This window comes from Mirounga leonina, unplaced genomic scaffold (genome assembly GCF_011800145.1).
Source record: "Mirounga leonina isolate KUSES-001 unplaced genomic scaffold, KU_Mleo_1.0 Mir_151, whole genome shotgun sequence".
In the NCBI taxonomy this organism is placed as follows: Eukaryota; Metazoa; Chordata; class Mammalia; order Carnivora; family Phocidae; genus Mirounga; species Mirounga leonina.
In genome coordinates this window covers 52,096,490-52,109,176 of record NW_023270377.1, presented here as the reverse complement: position 1 = coordinate 52,109,176, position 12,687 = coordinate 52,096,490, and the positions used below count along the sequence as shown (strand labels likewise).

Here is a 12,687-nt window from a genome sequence, read left to right as displayed (position 1 = left end):
TCCTCCTCATCCTACCAGTAGGTGCTGCCAAAGGCAACATATCTAGTTGGGTTGATGAAGGGCTGCACAAGAGGTCGCCTTCCCTTCTCTAATTTTGGGGACTTTTTTTCACCTCACTCTCTTCACCGGCTTTCCCCCAAAATAGAATGAATGGAATAGGTAATTAGGATGTGATTAGGCAGGGTCGGGAGGAGAAAGAATATTCTGGTGTATTTCCTTATCTTGAGGATCAAAGTCATCCTAGGTGTTTTTTTAGGGGAAGGGGTCCGAGGGGAGGAGAAATCAAATATTCAGTTAATAGACATCAGCTTTTACTATTTGCCAGATCCCTGGATAGGCACTAACTAGATGAAGCAGTCAAAGGGGTCTGCTCTCAAAGAGCTTACAGTCTAGTGAGAAAAATCAATACAATCAACACAGACCTGATCATCACAGTCTAATATTGCAGGCACCACAGACGAAACAGAAGAAGTGATATGAAAAGGTTATCCAGGAGTTTAGCTCAGGCAGGATGAGCATGCAGGGCAGCTTTTGTGACATCATCGAAGATGCAGGAAAGCAACTGCAGAACTCTGGCTAAGATAGGACACGCTGGGATTTTTGCCTTTTGGCTGTTAAATGAGATGATGTTCTGGCACATAATAGGTGCTCAAGTGTAACATGCTTAAAAAGCTAAGGGGAAAGATGAGGTAATTATTCTTTCATCTTTTAGGGTGTCAAGAAACACCTACCTCTTCGCCTACCTTTTTTCTTATATGTCCCCCTCCCCTGCTTATGGTCACTCCTCAAATTATTTTATCAATAATTCCAAAAAGGGGATAGATTATAGCGGTCAGCCAATTTGAGCTTCCACTCAATCTTGGAATTCCTTATATGTTGTTTCCGGTGGCCAATCCTCTCGCGTGTCACATACTTTGCGCTGGAGCAAGGGTGAAACTTCAAGGCCACTACTGAACAGTATGAATCATTACAAAGTTCTCTCTCATATTGAATTGAAATCTGCCTCCCTCCAATCCCACCCACTGAATCTAATTGTGCCTGCTGGAACTTCAGAAAAATGAATCTACTTCTTTGTCCACGTGTCATCCCTTTGAGTGTTCGTAGGCAGCTTCCATGTCAGTTCAAAGCCCTCTTACCTTGCACCAGATGGTAAAGCAAGTGACTCGTCCTGTTGCTAAAGGAGGTTAAGCCATGGCAGCATGGTGGTGGGGAGACTCCCAGAGTCTTTAAACTTTCCCCAGGGAATTTAAACAAATGCTGCTTTGTGTCTTTCGTCATGCTAGGCTAAATCCTGTTCTTAGTGCACACTGTCTTACGGTCACAGCAAGGCTTCACAGAAATAAAGAAGTGGGCTAGTCCAAGAGGCCTTTGGAGTAGCACAATCTTCTCAACTAAGCATGGGTCCCAGAGACTATTACAAACCCATCCCGTGGAGGGCCTCTCCAGCAAGCATCATTATTAGCCCTATGGAACAGTTCAGATGTTGTCTTTTAAATGCTTTTCCTAATGTTAGAAAAATAAACTTGCCATGTCACCAGTAATCATCTCTTGAAAAGAGCCATAAAGTCTGACACTGTTATCTCCTCTATGCATAATTCCCTCTCACATTTAATTTGATTGGTGGTATCATTTTCCAGGTAGATATACCTTTTTGCCAGTCACCCAACTTCACCAACCCCTGCTCCCTTTGGTTACCAGGGAGCCTTCCTTACTGTTGAAGAAAGAGGTTGACATCTAAGAGGACTGTGTCAGGCTAAACACAGGGTTCCATCAAAACACGAACTTGCAATGAGGAGATGTCAAACTATTGACTTTTATGCCACCTTACCCTCAAACAATCTCTGAAGTTTTACAGATAAAAGGTTTTTTAACAAGATAGAACACTATTGCTCAGATTTTAAAATAATCAATGACAAAGTTGTTCACAGTATAATACTTAATTATTTTAAATGTCACTTTTGTTCATTATTTTACACAGGAACACTAAAACATTCTCTGATTTACATTTTCAAATGGGTCTATTGAGGTACACACCCTGAAGACAGAACTGTTACACATACACAGCAATTTTCCTGCTATAATTCTTGATAATTCAGAAATCGATTTCAAGAATTCAAATATTGGGCGCCTGGGTGGCTCAGATGGTTAAGCGTCTGCCTTCGGCTCGGGTCATGATCCCGGGGTCCTGGGATCGAGTCCCGCATCGGACTCCCTGCTCGGTGGGGACCCTGCTTCTCCCTCTGCCTCTCTCTCTCTCTCTCTGTCTCTTATGAATAAATAAATAAAATCTTAAAAAAAAAAAGAATTCAAATATTTCTAAAGACCAGGTTGCCTTCCCCCCATGCCAGCCAAGAGCACATTATACTGTTCCTTTTTCCAAAGCACTTTAGGAGGAAGACAACAGATCTGAGAACCTGTGAAATGCTCGACAAATTTAAACCTTGCTTATGCAAGCTATACACAGGGAGGAAAGAAAGCCTTCAAGGATTTGCAAAGGCTTACAGGGGTCTCTCTGCCAGGGGAGCAGCCTGAACGTGTTTGGCACCGTCATCTGGGTCTCTACTTGGCAGCTGTGGGAAAGAGAAGACAGGAAGAGCCCAGGGCCCAGAGAGAAAGGAGCCTGTGTTTCCCATCATAAAACCACAAGGACAGGAGAAGTGGCTGTTCGCAGGCTGCAGAGAAGGGAGAAGCCAGGAGACATGAGAGGGAAGAGACACTGCTGACATTCAGGAGTCACGGTGGTCCCCGTCCGGGCCCTATGGTCCCTGCAGTTGGTGTGGTCACCACAAGCACTGGAGCTGTCTGAAGCTGTGAGCGGGCAAAGGCTAGCTCCATAGAGCCCTGGATAGAGAACTTCATCAAGGCATAGTCATCATCTGGGGAGCCAAGGAAAATCCTGGCTCTAAGACCTCACATCCCACCTCTTCTTTTTTTTTTTTTTGTAGAGTTAGGTTTGGGCCCTGGAATCTGAATATCCCAAGTGAGCTCACAGGGATACTGAGGCAGGTGGCCAGTGGTCCTCATTGTTATGGAGAACCATGGTGTACTAAAACCTGTGGCTGAAGGCCACTGGGTAGTCAATGAGAGAACACAGCCTTGTTCTCTAGAATTTGCACCTGACAGGGCTCCACATGGGTGACTCAGAGCAGCTTAAGGAAGGAGTGCCCTGTGGTTAATGCATCATAGAGGAACTGAGCTTGGCCTGTTCAACTGGACTTTTACTAAGAACCACAGTAACTCTGATATGCATCCCGAGTTGAGAGCAAGTGTTAATCTAGGGAACTAGACTAAGTTTGGTCTGTGAATCAACTAGGATACTTACAAAATATTTTGATGAAATATTTAGATTAGTGGGTCCTGCCTCAAGCCTGGTGAGTCAGAAAACTTCAAGGGTGAATTACAGAAATCTGCATTTTTTGCAAGCCCTCTAAGGATTCCTTTACACGTAAAGTCCAAGATCACTGTGCTAGAGACATTTTTAAGATCAGCCTAGGACCACAAGCATGAGACACAAAGAGAAGGTTATGCAAAAGAACAAGACTAAGATTTTACCTTCCACATTCTGAGTCTTGATTTTATTGCTGTGGAAATGACACTGACCATTAAGAACCATACATATAGGAAGGGAAAAATGAAGGGGGTGGGAATCGGAGTGGGAGACAAACCATGAGAGACTATGGACTCTGAGAAACAAACTGAGGGTTCTAGAGGGGAGGGCGGTGGGGGGATGGGTTAGCCTGGTGATGGGTATTAAAGAAGGCACATATTGAATGGAGCACTGGGTGTTATACACAATGAATCATGGAACACTACATCAAAAACTAATGATGTAATGTATGGTGATTAACATAACACAATAAAATAAAATAAAAAAAACATACATGTAGTTAAGAAGGTATACATACACACACACACACACACGCACACACACACACATATATATGGACTTAAATTCTTTGGTAATCCTGCATATAGTTTACCAATTATGGTTTCTTTGTTTTGTGTTTTTTTTGTGGGTTTTGGGGTTGTTTTGTTTGTTTGTTTTGCTAATTATTTTGTTGTCTAAATTCCAACTTGGAAAATCCAATGCAGGTGTTAAAATAAATGCCTGTGAACCCAGGAGGATTCCCCTACAATTCAAATGCCCGAGAAGAGACTGTCCTTAAATGAGTCCACTCTGGTCACAGACCCTGGTTCCATGAGCTGGCTCCTATACCTAGACCACTCTGATTTGGATCACTTCCAAACACTCCAGGTTTATACATGTTCAGGAAGTACATTCATGCGGAAGCTACATCTTAAGCCATCTGGTCTTTTCAAAAATCATACAGCCTGATTCATATATTTTGTTATTAAAAATCCATCTGTGCTTCACACGGTTACAAATTGTCTAGAGCCCTTGTAGGGCTTACAATTCCACACCTCTATTCTCTCTTTCATTTCATTGTTCTCCTAAAGTAAACAAGGAAAGATAGAGGAGAAAATAATATATATTTGAAAAATACAGAGTAAGTTTCAAACTCAAGTTACAAAACTTAGAGTTGCACAGATTCCCTTGGCAAAGAAATCAATGTATCTGTGAGGTATTTGATATAAATTATTTAACCGTATAATGTATAATAATGGCTACCTTTATGAGTACTAGACTTTGAAAGTCCTAAGAACTTTGTTAAGTATGTTATGTGTACTTGTTTTTTCTGACAATCCCATGAAAATTTCTCTCATTGTTCTTAAACTTGGGAAACTAAGACCCAGAGAGGTTGAGTAACTTGGTCAAAGTTACACAGCTAATAAGTGGAAGAGCTGAAATTTGCATCCACAAAGTCTGACTCCAGAGGTTTCTGGATTCAGAATTCTACCATTAGGCTATATTTCTTTCCATCTCCGATAGTATAACATATGCAGGTAATGAGATATGTAACATGCAGGTAATGATTGAATATAATCATCAGCATTTCCAGATATCATGTAAGACCGTGTACAATGACCAATTCATTAAAATAAAAATATTTATATATATAAAATCAAAACGCCTATATTTATATACAAGTGTGTTTTTTATATACGAACAATGGCATTTTGTCCTTTGTATTCTTACTTTCAGCATTATATTTTAGGTAAAATATAAGGTAATACCTCTATTTCTAAGTCTGTGAGGTACAGTTTTCCCACCTCTAACATATCAACTCTAAGGACATCAGAGGGTCTATATAATTGCTATGTGAAGTTTAAATGTTAGTGTTAGTACCACTAGAACTTTTCTTTCCTTATTTGTAATGTCTAATTTCCTTAGGCTCAAATTTTAAACACTCTAGATTCTCTGGTCTCATTTCTCCAATTTATCAATGAGGATTTTGCACAAAGAGCCCTCCTTTTCACCCTAAAGACTGAATAGTCATTTTTATATCCTTAACTCATACTTTGCAGAAATAGCAATCTGTTAAGCCTGAGATTAATCAGAATCTGAACCCTGGTTTGCAACCAGTATAAGCTGACCAAGAATCCAGGCCTCTAGACTCTGAAAACCTTACATAATGGACTAACCATCACACTGACCACTTTAACCAATACACATTAAAAATCACAGCTCTCTGTAGAATTTGACACAATTTTAACACAAGTATATTAAGCAAAGATTGAAAAAAGAATTAGCTAAACATCCCTCACAATGGACCTTTTCTTAGTTGTAGCTCAAAGGTTCTTTTTTAAAATGTCATAGTATCTTCTTAGTTGTGTTATTTAAAAAGTACACATCACAATATGGAAAACAAACTTTAAAAAAGTTTAATCGATTTAATTGAAAAATACTTTTCCTGATCAAAAAGTAAATAATGCAGAAATGAAACATTTTATTCTAAGAGAAAAAGGTGAGAAGCAGTCCCCAGGAGTCTTTCTTTTCCATACAAAGTTCATCAGCACATTCCCCAGGAGGTACCTAAACCGGCCCACTGGAATTACTGAGCACCCTTTTACTTGTTTTCAGATGTATACAGGGGGAAAAAAAGGGATGTGGGTCCTCAGTTAACATGCGTTATATCCATTTATCCAATTTTTGCTTTGCTGATATGATGATAGCATTATAGCATAATGGCTATTCTAGAATCTCAGCCAAAATAGAGAAGAAAAAGTTGATTTAGCTTTAGCCTGCATATCTCTCTGTGTGTGCTTTTTAATTCCATTTCCCATTATAAACTCAGAAATGTAAACGCCTAACATATTTATATTTATTTCCAAAATAAAATGAATTTCTACCCTATTTGTTGATGATAGAACTGTCTTTATTAAAGAGCAAAGTCATTTTTCATGACGTAGGTATGAAAGCCTGGTCACCTTTCTGTATCAGTTTATATGTGTTTTAATCTATCTCTGCTATTTATGAGATCATAGAGTTGATGTGGTACCAAATGGATCAAAAATAAAAGGGTGATTGGTTTTTATTAATATATATGCCCTCTTCTGTATTTTTTCACTGACTTCTGAAAAATATGCTCACAAATTTCTTCTCAAAGTGTTTATACTATGCGGAATATCTTGAAACTGAACAAGGGTGAGGAGAGTGTTAGCTCTAAGACGAAATGACCCTTAAGTAATTTAGTGGATTTAAATTGTAATGGTATGATTATCAAGATAAACAACACTACTGTTTCTTCAACAACCACAATATGCACAGTATTCCACTGATGGCTCCCATCTATCGTCACAATAGCCAAGTCAACCCATTTCACAGACAAAGAAACGGAGGCCCCAAGAAGCGAAGTAACCTCCCAAAGCTCTCCAAGTTGGTGAGTAGCAAAGCCAGGGTTTGACCCAGCACAATGCTGTGCCATAACCATCATTCTACGCTGAATTTACACACCAGATACTGCAGTTCTCCACTCATGCTGGAAATTAGAATCACTTGGGGAGATTTCAAAAATACGGATAAATTAAATCATTCCCTTGAAATGAGCTAAAAACATCACTGTTTTTTGTAAGCTCATGAATTGATTTTAGTGTGAACCCAGGGTTGAAAACAACTGGATTTGCAAATGCCAAGGTATAGTTGTTGTTTTTTTTTCCTTAAGAAACATGAGTCTCTGAGTGGTACAAGAACAAAAGTTCAAATTGTTTATCTAGAACAGAAACATTAGATGAGGGCACAGAGCAGCACCACAATCACCACAGGATCCTTCTTTCCTCCCCCAAGCTGCTCCTTCTGCCCCCTGTGAAGATCTCACGCATGGTCGTCCCAGTGCTGGAGGAGACCCAGGGGGTTGTGTAATCCACAACCTCCATCCACAAGTGAAGAGAACAGAAAGAAACAGTTTTGCCCAATATCTCATGCTCACAGTCAAGGCAGAATGAGAACTGGAGTCTCCAGCCCCCTATTTCAGGGCTCCTTTCACAGAAACATTTTGGAAGCAACAGGAAAACAGTTGGGGCAGGGAGTCGGCCAAGGCATCTGAAGAGAATTTTAAGAACCAGAGAGAACACGGGAAAGAAAAAGAATCACAACAGAGTGAGCAAGGAGAACAACCACAATCCGAATACAATGGGAAAATAAGAAGTAATATACAACAAAGAAATAAAACTGGCCAGAGAAAAATACAAGAGGGAGAACTAGCCATTGCAACCCTGTATCAGCAAAATAAGGAAAAAATTCAAGGGCATCACCACATCTTCCATCCCGGGTTTGGGAAGCATGTGCAGGCCTAAAATACTTTCAGAATAGAAAGTAATATGGAAACAAACACTAACTGGAGGAAAATCACCAGATAGAGAGGCAGGGGCTGCCAGAAACTCCCCAAACTGTGAAATATCATCTACTACCTTGCTCAAGTTCAAGGATCAGCTGTTTCAACATCAGCTGGGAACTCAGCAAAGCAGTACCTCTGGCCCCATTCCAGGCCTGCTAAACCAGACTCTGAACTTTAATAAGATCTCCTCACAATTTAGATACATATTCACATTCGAGAAGCACTAGCTCTACTGTAAGAGCCAGACTGAATTGTGAAAACAAGTAGCTATCACAGGCAGAAGGCGGGACTAAAGAATTAGGTAGAATTCAGTCTAATTAAATTACGTGTTGATGGGGCGCCTGGGTGGCTCAGTCGTTGGGCGTCTGCCTTCAGCTCAGGTCATGATCCCAGGGTCCTGGGATCGAGTCCCACATCAGGCACCCTGCCCGGCAGGAAGCCTGTTTCTCCCTCTCCCACTCCTGCTTGTGTTCCTGCGCTCGCTGTCACTGTCTCTGTCAAATAAATAAATAAAATCTTAAAAAAAAAAAAAATTACGTGCTGATGTCCCACGATCTGCCAGGCCCTCATCTGGGTATTTCAGGAAATGAAGGCCTGAGGTTAGGCATGGTCAGCGGGGCGCCCTCAGGGGAGAATGCAGAAAGCACATATACATAAGGGAGACAATGCCCCTGTGTTCCAAGGGGCCACTCGAAGTGCTACAGGGTTTGGAGGAGCAGAAGCTGGGCTTCCGAGACGCAAAGAGCCACTGCACTGACTCCCTGGCAGGGTAGAAATGAGTTATGGGAAAATGGGAGGGCCTAGTCTAGGCAGAGGGAACAGCATAAGCAAAGATACAGAACTCAGAAGCCTGCTGTGTGTTGAGGGAACACTGCCTTCTGCCTACAGCAGTGTTTTCAAACTGTTTCAAGGAGACTCAGGACTCTGTGATGACTACTAAGGGTAGGGATGGGAGGTCAGTGGGGTTGCTGGGACCCATAAGATTATATTTTCACCGTGGATTCCACCACTGAAAAATAAAATGTGCAGCATAGCACTGAGCTACTACACAAGGCACTTCTAAAAGTATTACCTACAACCCTGCCTGGCATGCGGCAGGCACTCAAATATTCATAGAAGCAATGAATGAATGGAGTGAACGAGTGAATCTATGAGATCAAAGTAAAAAGGTAGAGCCACTTTTGGCCTGGACTGCAAAGGGTCTTAAAATGTCAGAGATGAGGTTTATATGTTATTTGGTAGGGCACTGGGGAAAAGTTTATTAGCCAATGACTGAGCTTGGCTCTGCTTTAAGAAGCTTATTCTGCAAACCAAGTATAAAATGGATTGGAAATGAGAAAGACTGGATCTGGGAAACTAGTCAGGGTAGTGTCTAGAAAGAGTTAAGAGTCTGAAGAAAGACAGTCCCTATGGGAATAAAAAGGTGGAGAAGCAGGTATCATGAGACATCAGGTAGAGATAGGGTCCATGGGACTAATCTGTGAATTATATTTGGGAAGCAGTGATATTGGGAAGGTCCTGGGTGACTGAGAGAAAACAGAAATTGACAGAACCACCTCTTTTCACGTAAGAAGAAAGATGTCGATTAGAGTTTAAACCTGTTTAAGGCACTTGAGAGGAATATAGAGGCATCTCGCAGATGATTCAAATTGTCAATATAAAATTTAGGAGGGAAAGCAGAGATAGGAATACCACTTTGGGAAAATAATCTAGCACTAATAAAAGAACATCCCTGAATAAAAAGTAACCTGCAAAAAGGAGATCTATAAAGCAAAGAGGATCAAGAGAAAACTGCAGAAAAAAAAATGAAAAAGCAAAGGTAGGATGAAAAGGCAATATTGAGACACACAGGAAGAGACAGGACTGGGGGAGATGGTAAAATAGAGATGGTGAAATGGGGGGGGGGGGGTTACAATAAAAACCCAGAAGTAAAAAGCAGTGGGAAACTGGGACAAACACGCTCATTGTCCTTTAGATCCTGGAAGACACAGGATCTTATAGGAACAGCAGAAAGCCAATTTTGCCCTTTACTTCTGTGAGCAAAGATTTTCATAAATGAAGCAATTACTCCTGTGAGAAGTAAACTAATTGTTCATATTTTTAAATATAAATTGTTGCTATTAAAAATCATGCAATGCTATCTTCAAATTCAGCTGGAAGAAAAAAAAATCTAAAGTAACGGGAGGCAGTTGAGGGATTTAAGACTCTTATCTCTTCCATGGTGGGAGCTCCACACAGCATTATTCTCCGTAGACATTTCACATTTTGGAGGTGTGTTTGTTTACCTGCATTTTTTTTTTTTTCTCACTGAGCCAGGTCATTAACCTGAGGAAAAGAGCGCTGAGAACACCTGATATACCTTTATAAATCCTCATATAATAGTTAACACTTGGTAAAGTTATCCTCTAACTGCTGACAGGTCTCTCTAATTGGCCATGTTTGGGTGACAAGTACTAATGACAGCTCCTTCTCTGGTTTGATGGCAGAAGAGACACCTCCCTTGGTTTCCTTTCTGCCTCAGTTCAAGAAGGATACGTTAAGTTCATTCTCTTTTTGCTCTGTGAATCTGTGTATTTGGTAAAATGCTATAAAATATCCACGTACTTTTCTTTAATATAAATGCTGCTTAGTGGTTAAACTTCTATAAAGACATCCTTACTTACGTAATGGAAAATAATATAATGCAAATGAAGTACATAAGGAATTATGCTGCCAAACATTCCAGGGAGGGCAGTAATTTTTCCTTTGTTAGGAGAATTCACCTTCTCAAATGCATTTTACTACAAATGCATCCAAGAGAGGTCAAGGAGATCTACAAGAATAGCTATTTGATTTGTGGTTTTCGTTCCAAGCTTCCTCAAATCACTTTTGGAAATGAGTAGCAGTGTGATTTATAAATCCACAAATATTTGATTTACGGGGATAGAGAATCTGAACTACAACCAACACTTTTGAGTAAATAAACATTTTTTTTCCCACCTTAAGAGCCTCAAGTAACAAGAGAATTCCAATGCAGCATTTGCATTCTAAGGGCATTTATTTATTACAGGGAAGGGGCAGGACATACTCAATGCACAGATGGCATCAAAATAAGATGAAAGGACTATGAAAACCGGTGAAATAGGATCCTGAAATATTTAAGGGAGTGCTTTCAAGCCAAAACCTTTAACTTACTGACTTTATGAAAAGCCTTCTTTTTAATTTGATAAATGCATTTTCTACGGCTTCATGCATTGTTCTGAAGCTGCCGGTCTCCAAGCTTGAGGCTGGACCCTACATAACACGAATGTTTTATTTCTTCTATTTGAGCATTGTTTGCTACATCTTAATAAAGTTTGCATTCACCTTGGTGTGATGCTCCTGAGCAAAGCAAAACCAGAGAGAAATGCAAACCACATCCCTGTATGAAAATAAAATGAAGATGACGTTTCCTAACCCAAGAACTTCTGAAAGCATTCCAAAACTGTGTTTATTTTGTACTCATGGGGGCCAAGGGCTTGATGGCAATTTATTTTCCTTGAAGGACTACAACACTCCCCCAACCAGGTTCACCATAAAAACTGTTTGTCCTCCAGAGCCTGGGGAAGCATTGTCCTGCCAGTTCTCCCTTCTTCCCCCACGGGCCCCCGCAAATAACAGTGGCGAAGCAGATGGTCCTCCCCCTCCCCTTCGCCTGGTCCCTTCCGCAGTCCCACAGTGTCCTCCCATCTCGCACTGACACCTTCACCCAGCGCCCCCGCCCCCACCCCAGGCTCCCGGTAAGCGCAAACTTTGGGGACCTTCTTTCTGCCTCACCGCCCCCACTTCCCCTTCTTTCAGCTGCAGAACTCTCTCAGAACCCCAAGTTTCGACTCCTACCTTCCTCCCACATCTCCCCAAACTACCCATTTCCCTGTAATGAAGAGAGAGACGCCCAGCCCCAAACTTCCCAGCCCAGGTGACGGAGGCACTGCGACTAACCACAGAGTGGCACTCTCCTTGTCCTCTTCCCTTTTCCATCCTCCCCTCCGTCCTTGGGAATCGGAGCCCCGGAGCCCACACTGGGGACTCCTTCACTCCTTCGGCTTCCACGACCTACTCCTAACTCCAGGGGCTCACAGGAGCCTCGCGCCACAGCCCGGGCAAGCGGCGGCTCCGCATCCTCCTCTACAAGTGGGACCGCCGGACAAAGTGCAAACTCCAGTGGGAGGGGGCTCCCGGCCATTCCCTCGGGCGGCGCGCCCCCGGGCCGGCTCGCGCCCGGAGGAGGCGGGCGGGCTGGGGCGGGAAGGCGGCGCGGGTCCCCGGGGCGTCGGGCTGGGCTGGGCTGGGCGCCCGGAGCTTACCTCGGCGCGCCGGCCGCTGGCGCGTGGGGCAGTGGCTCCTCCAGCCGGGAAGCTGTTGCTCGCGCTCCGGCGGCTGCGGCGGTCCCGCCTGGGCTGCGCTGGGGCTCCGCGCAGACGCTCTCCCCTTATCTATTGCAGCCCGGGGCGGCGGCGGCGGCGGCGGCGGCGGCGCCGGGGACAGTTCGGCCCGGCGCGGCCCCGAAACTGTCCAACTCTGGCGGGCGCCGGGCTGAGGCTCCCGGCTGCGGCCCCAGCGCTGAGCGCCTGCGCGCCCTGCCTCGCCCAGGTGAGGGGCGTGTGCCTGGGGCCCGCGGGGCGCGCCCGGCCCTCTGGCCCGGCTCGCGACCCCGGCGTTTGGACCCGCCGACGCCACCGCCGCGCGCCGAAGCTGGTGAGGGTTTACCAGGCAGGCACTTGCGAGGCACACACACTAGGGCGAATGAGGCGGGACCGTTCGGGGGCCCGTCGCCACTGCAGAGTCTCCCGCAGCATCGCTGCCTATAAATCCCGCCTTTCCAGGCGTGCGCGCACTGCGAGGGAGAGGAGGCTCCGTCCCGACCGGGGCTCCGCGCGGTCCTCGGCCTCGGGGCTCCAGCCCCTGCGAGAATTCTTGGCAACGGCCGAGG

General features: G+C 43.7%; 1 protein-coding gene across 3 annotated transcripts in view; it reads right to left on the bottom strand.

Moving 5' to 3' along the window:
- ZNF385B (zinc finger protein 385B) overlaps positions 1-12,139 on the bottom strand; it is a 393,630-nt gene extending 381,491 nt beyond the window's left edge. For 2 of the 3 annotated variants that reach the window (XM_035007615.1, XM_035007618.1), the window contains exon 1: positions 12,062-12,139. The gene's annotated coding sequence lies outside the window, so the exon portion shown is untranslated. The remainder of the gene's footprint in view (positions 1-12,061) is intronic. The other variant, XM_035007616.1, reaches the window with a different exon arrangement.
- Positions 12,140-12,687: the final 548 nt, after the last annotated feature.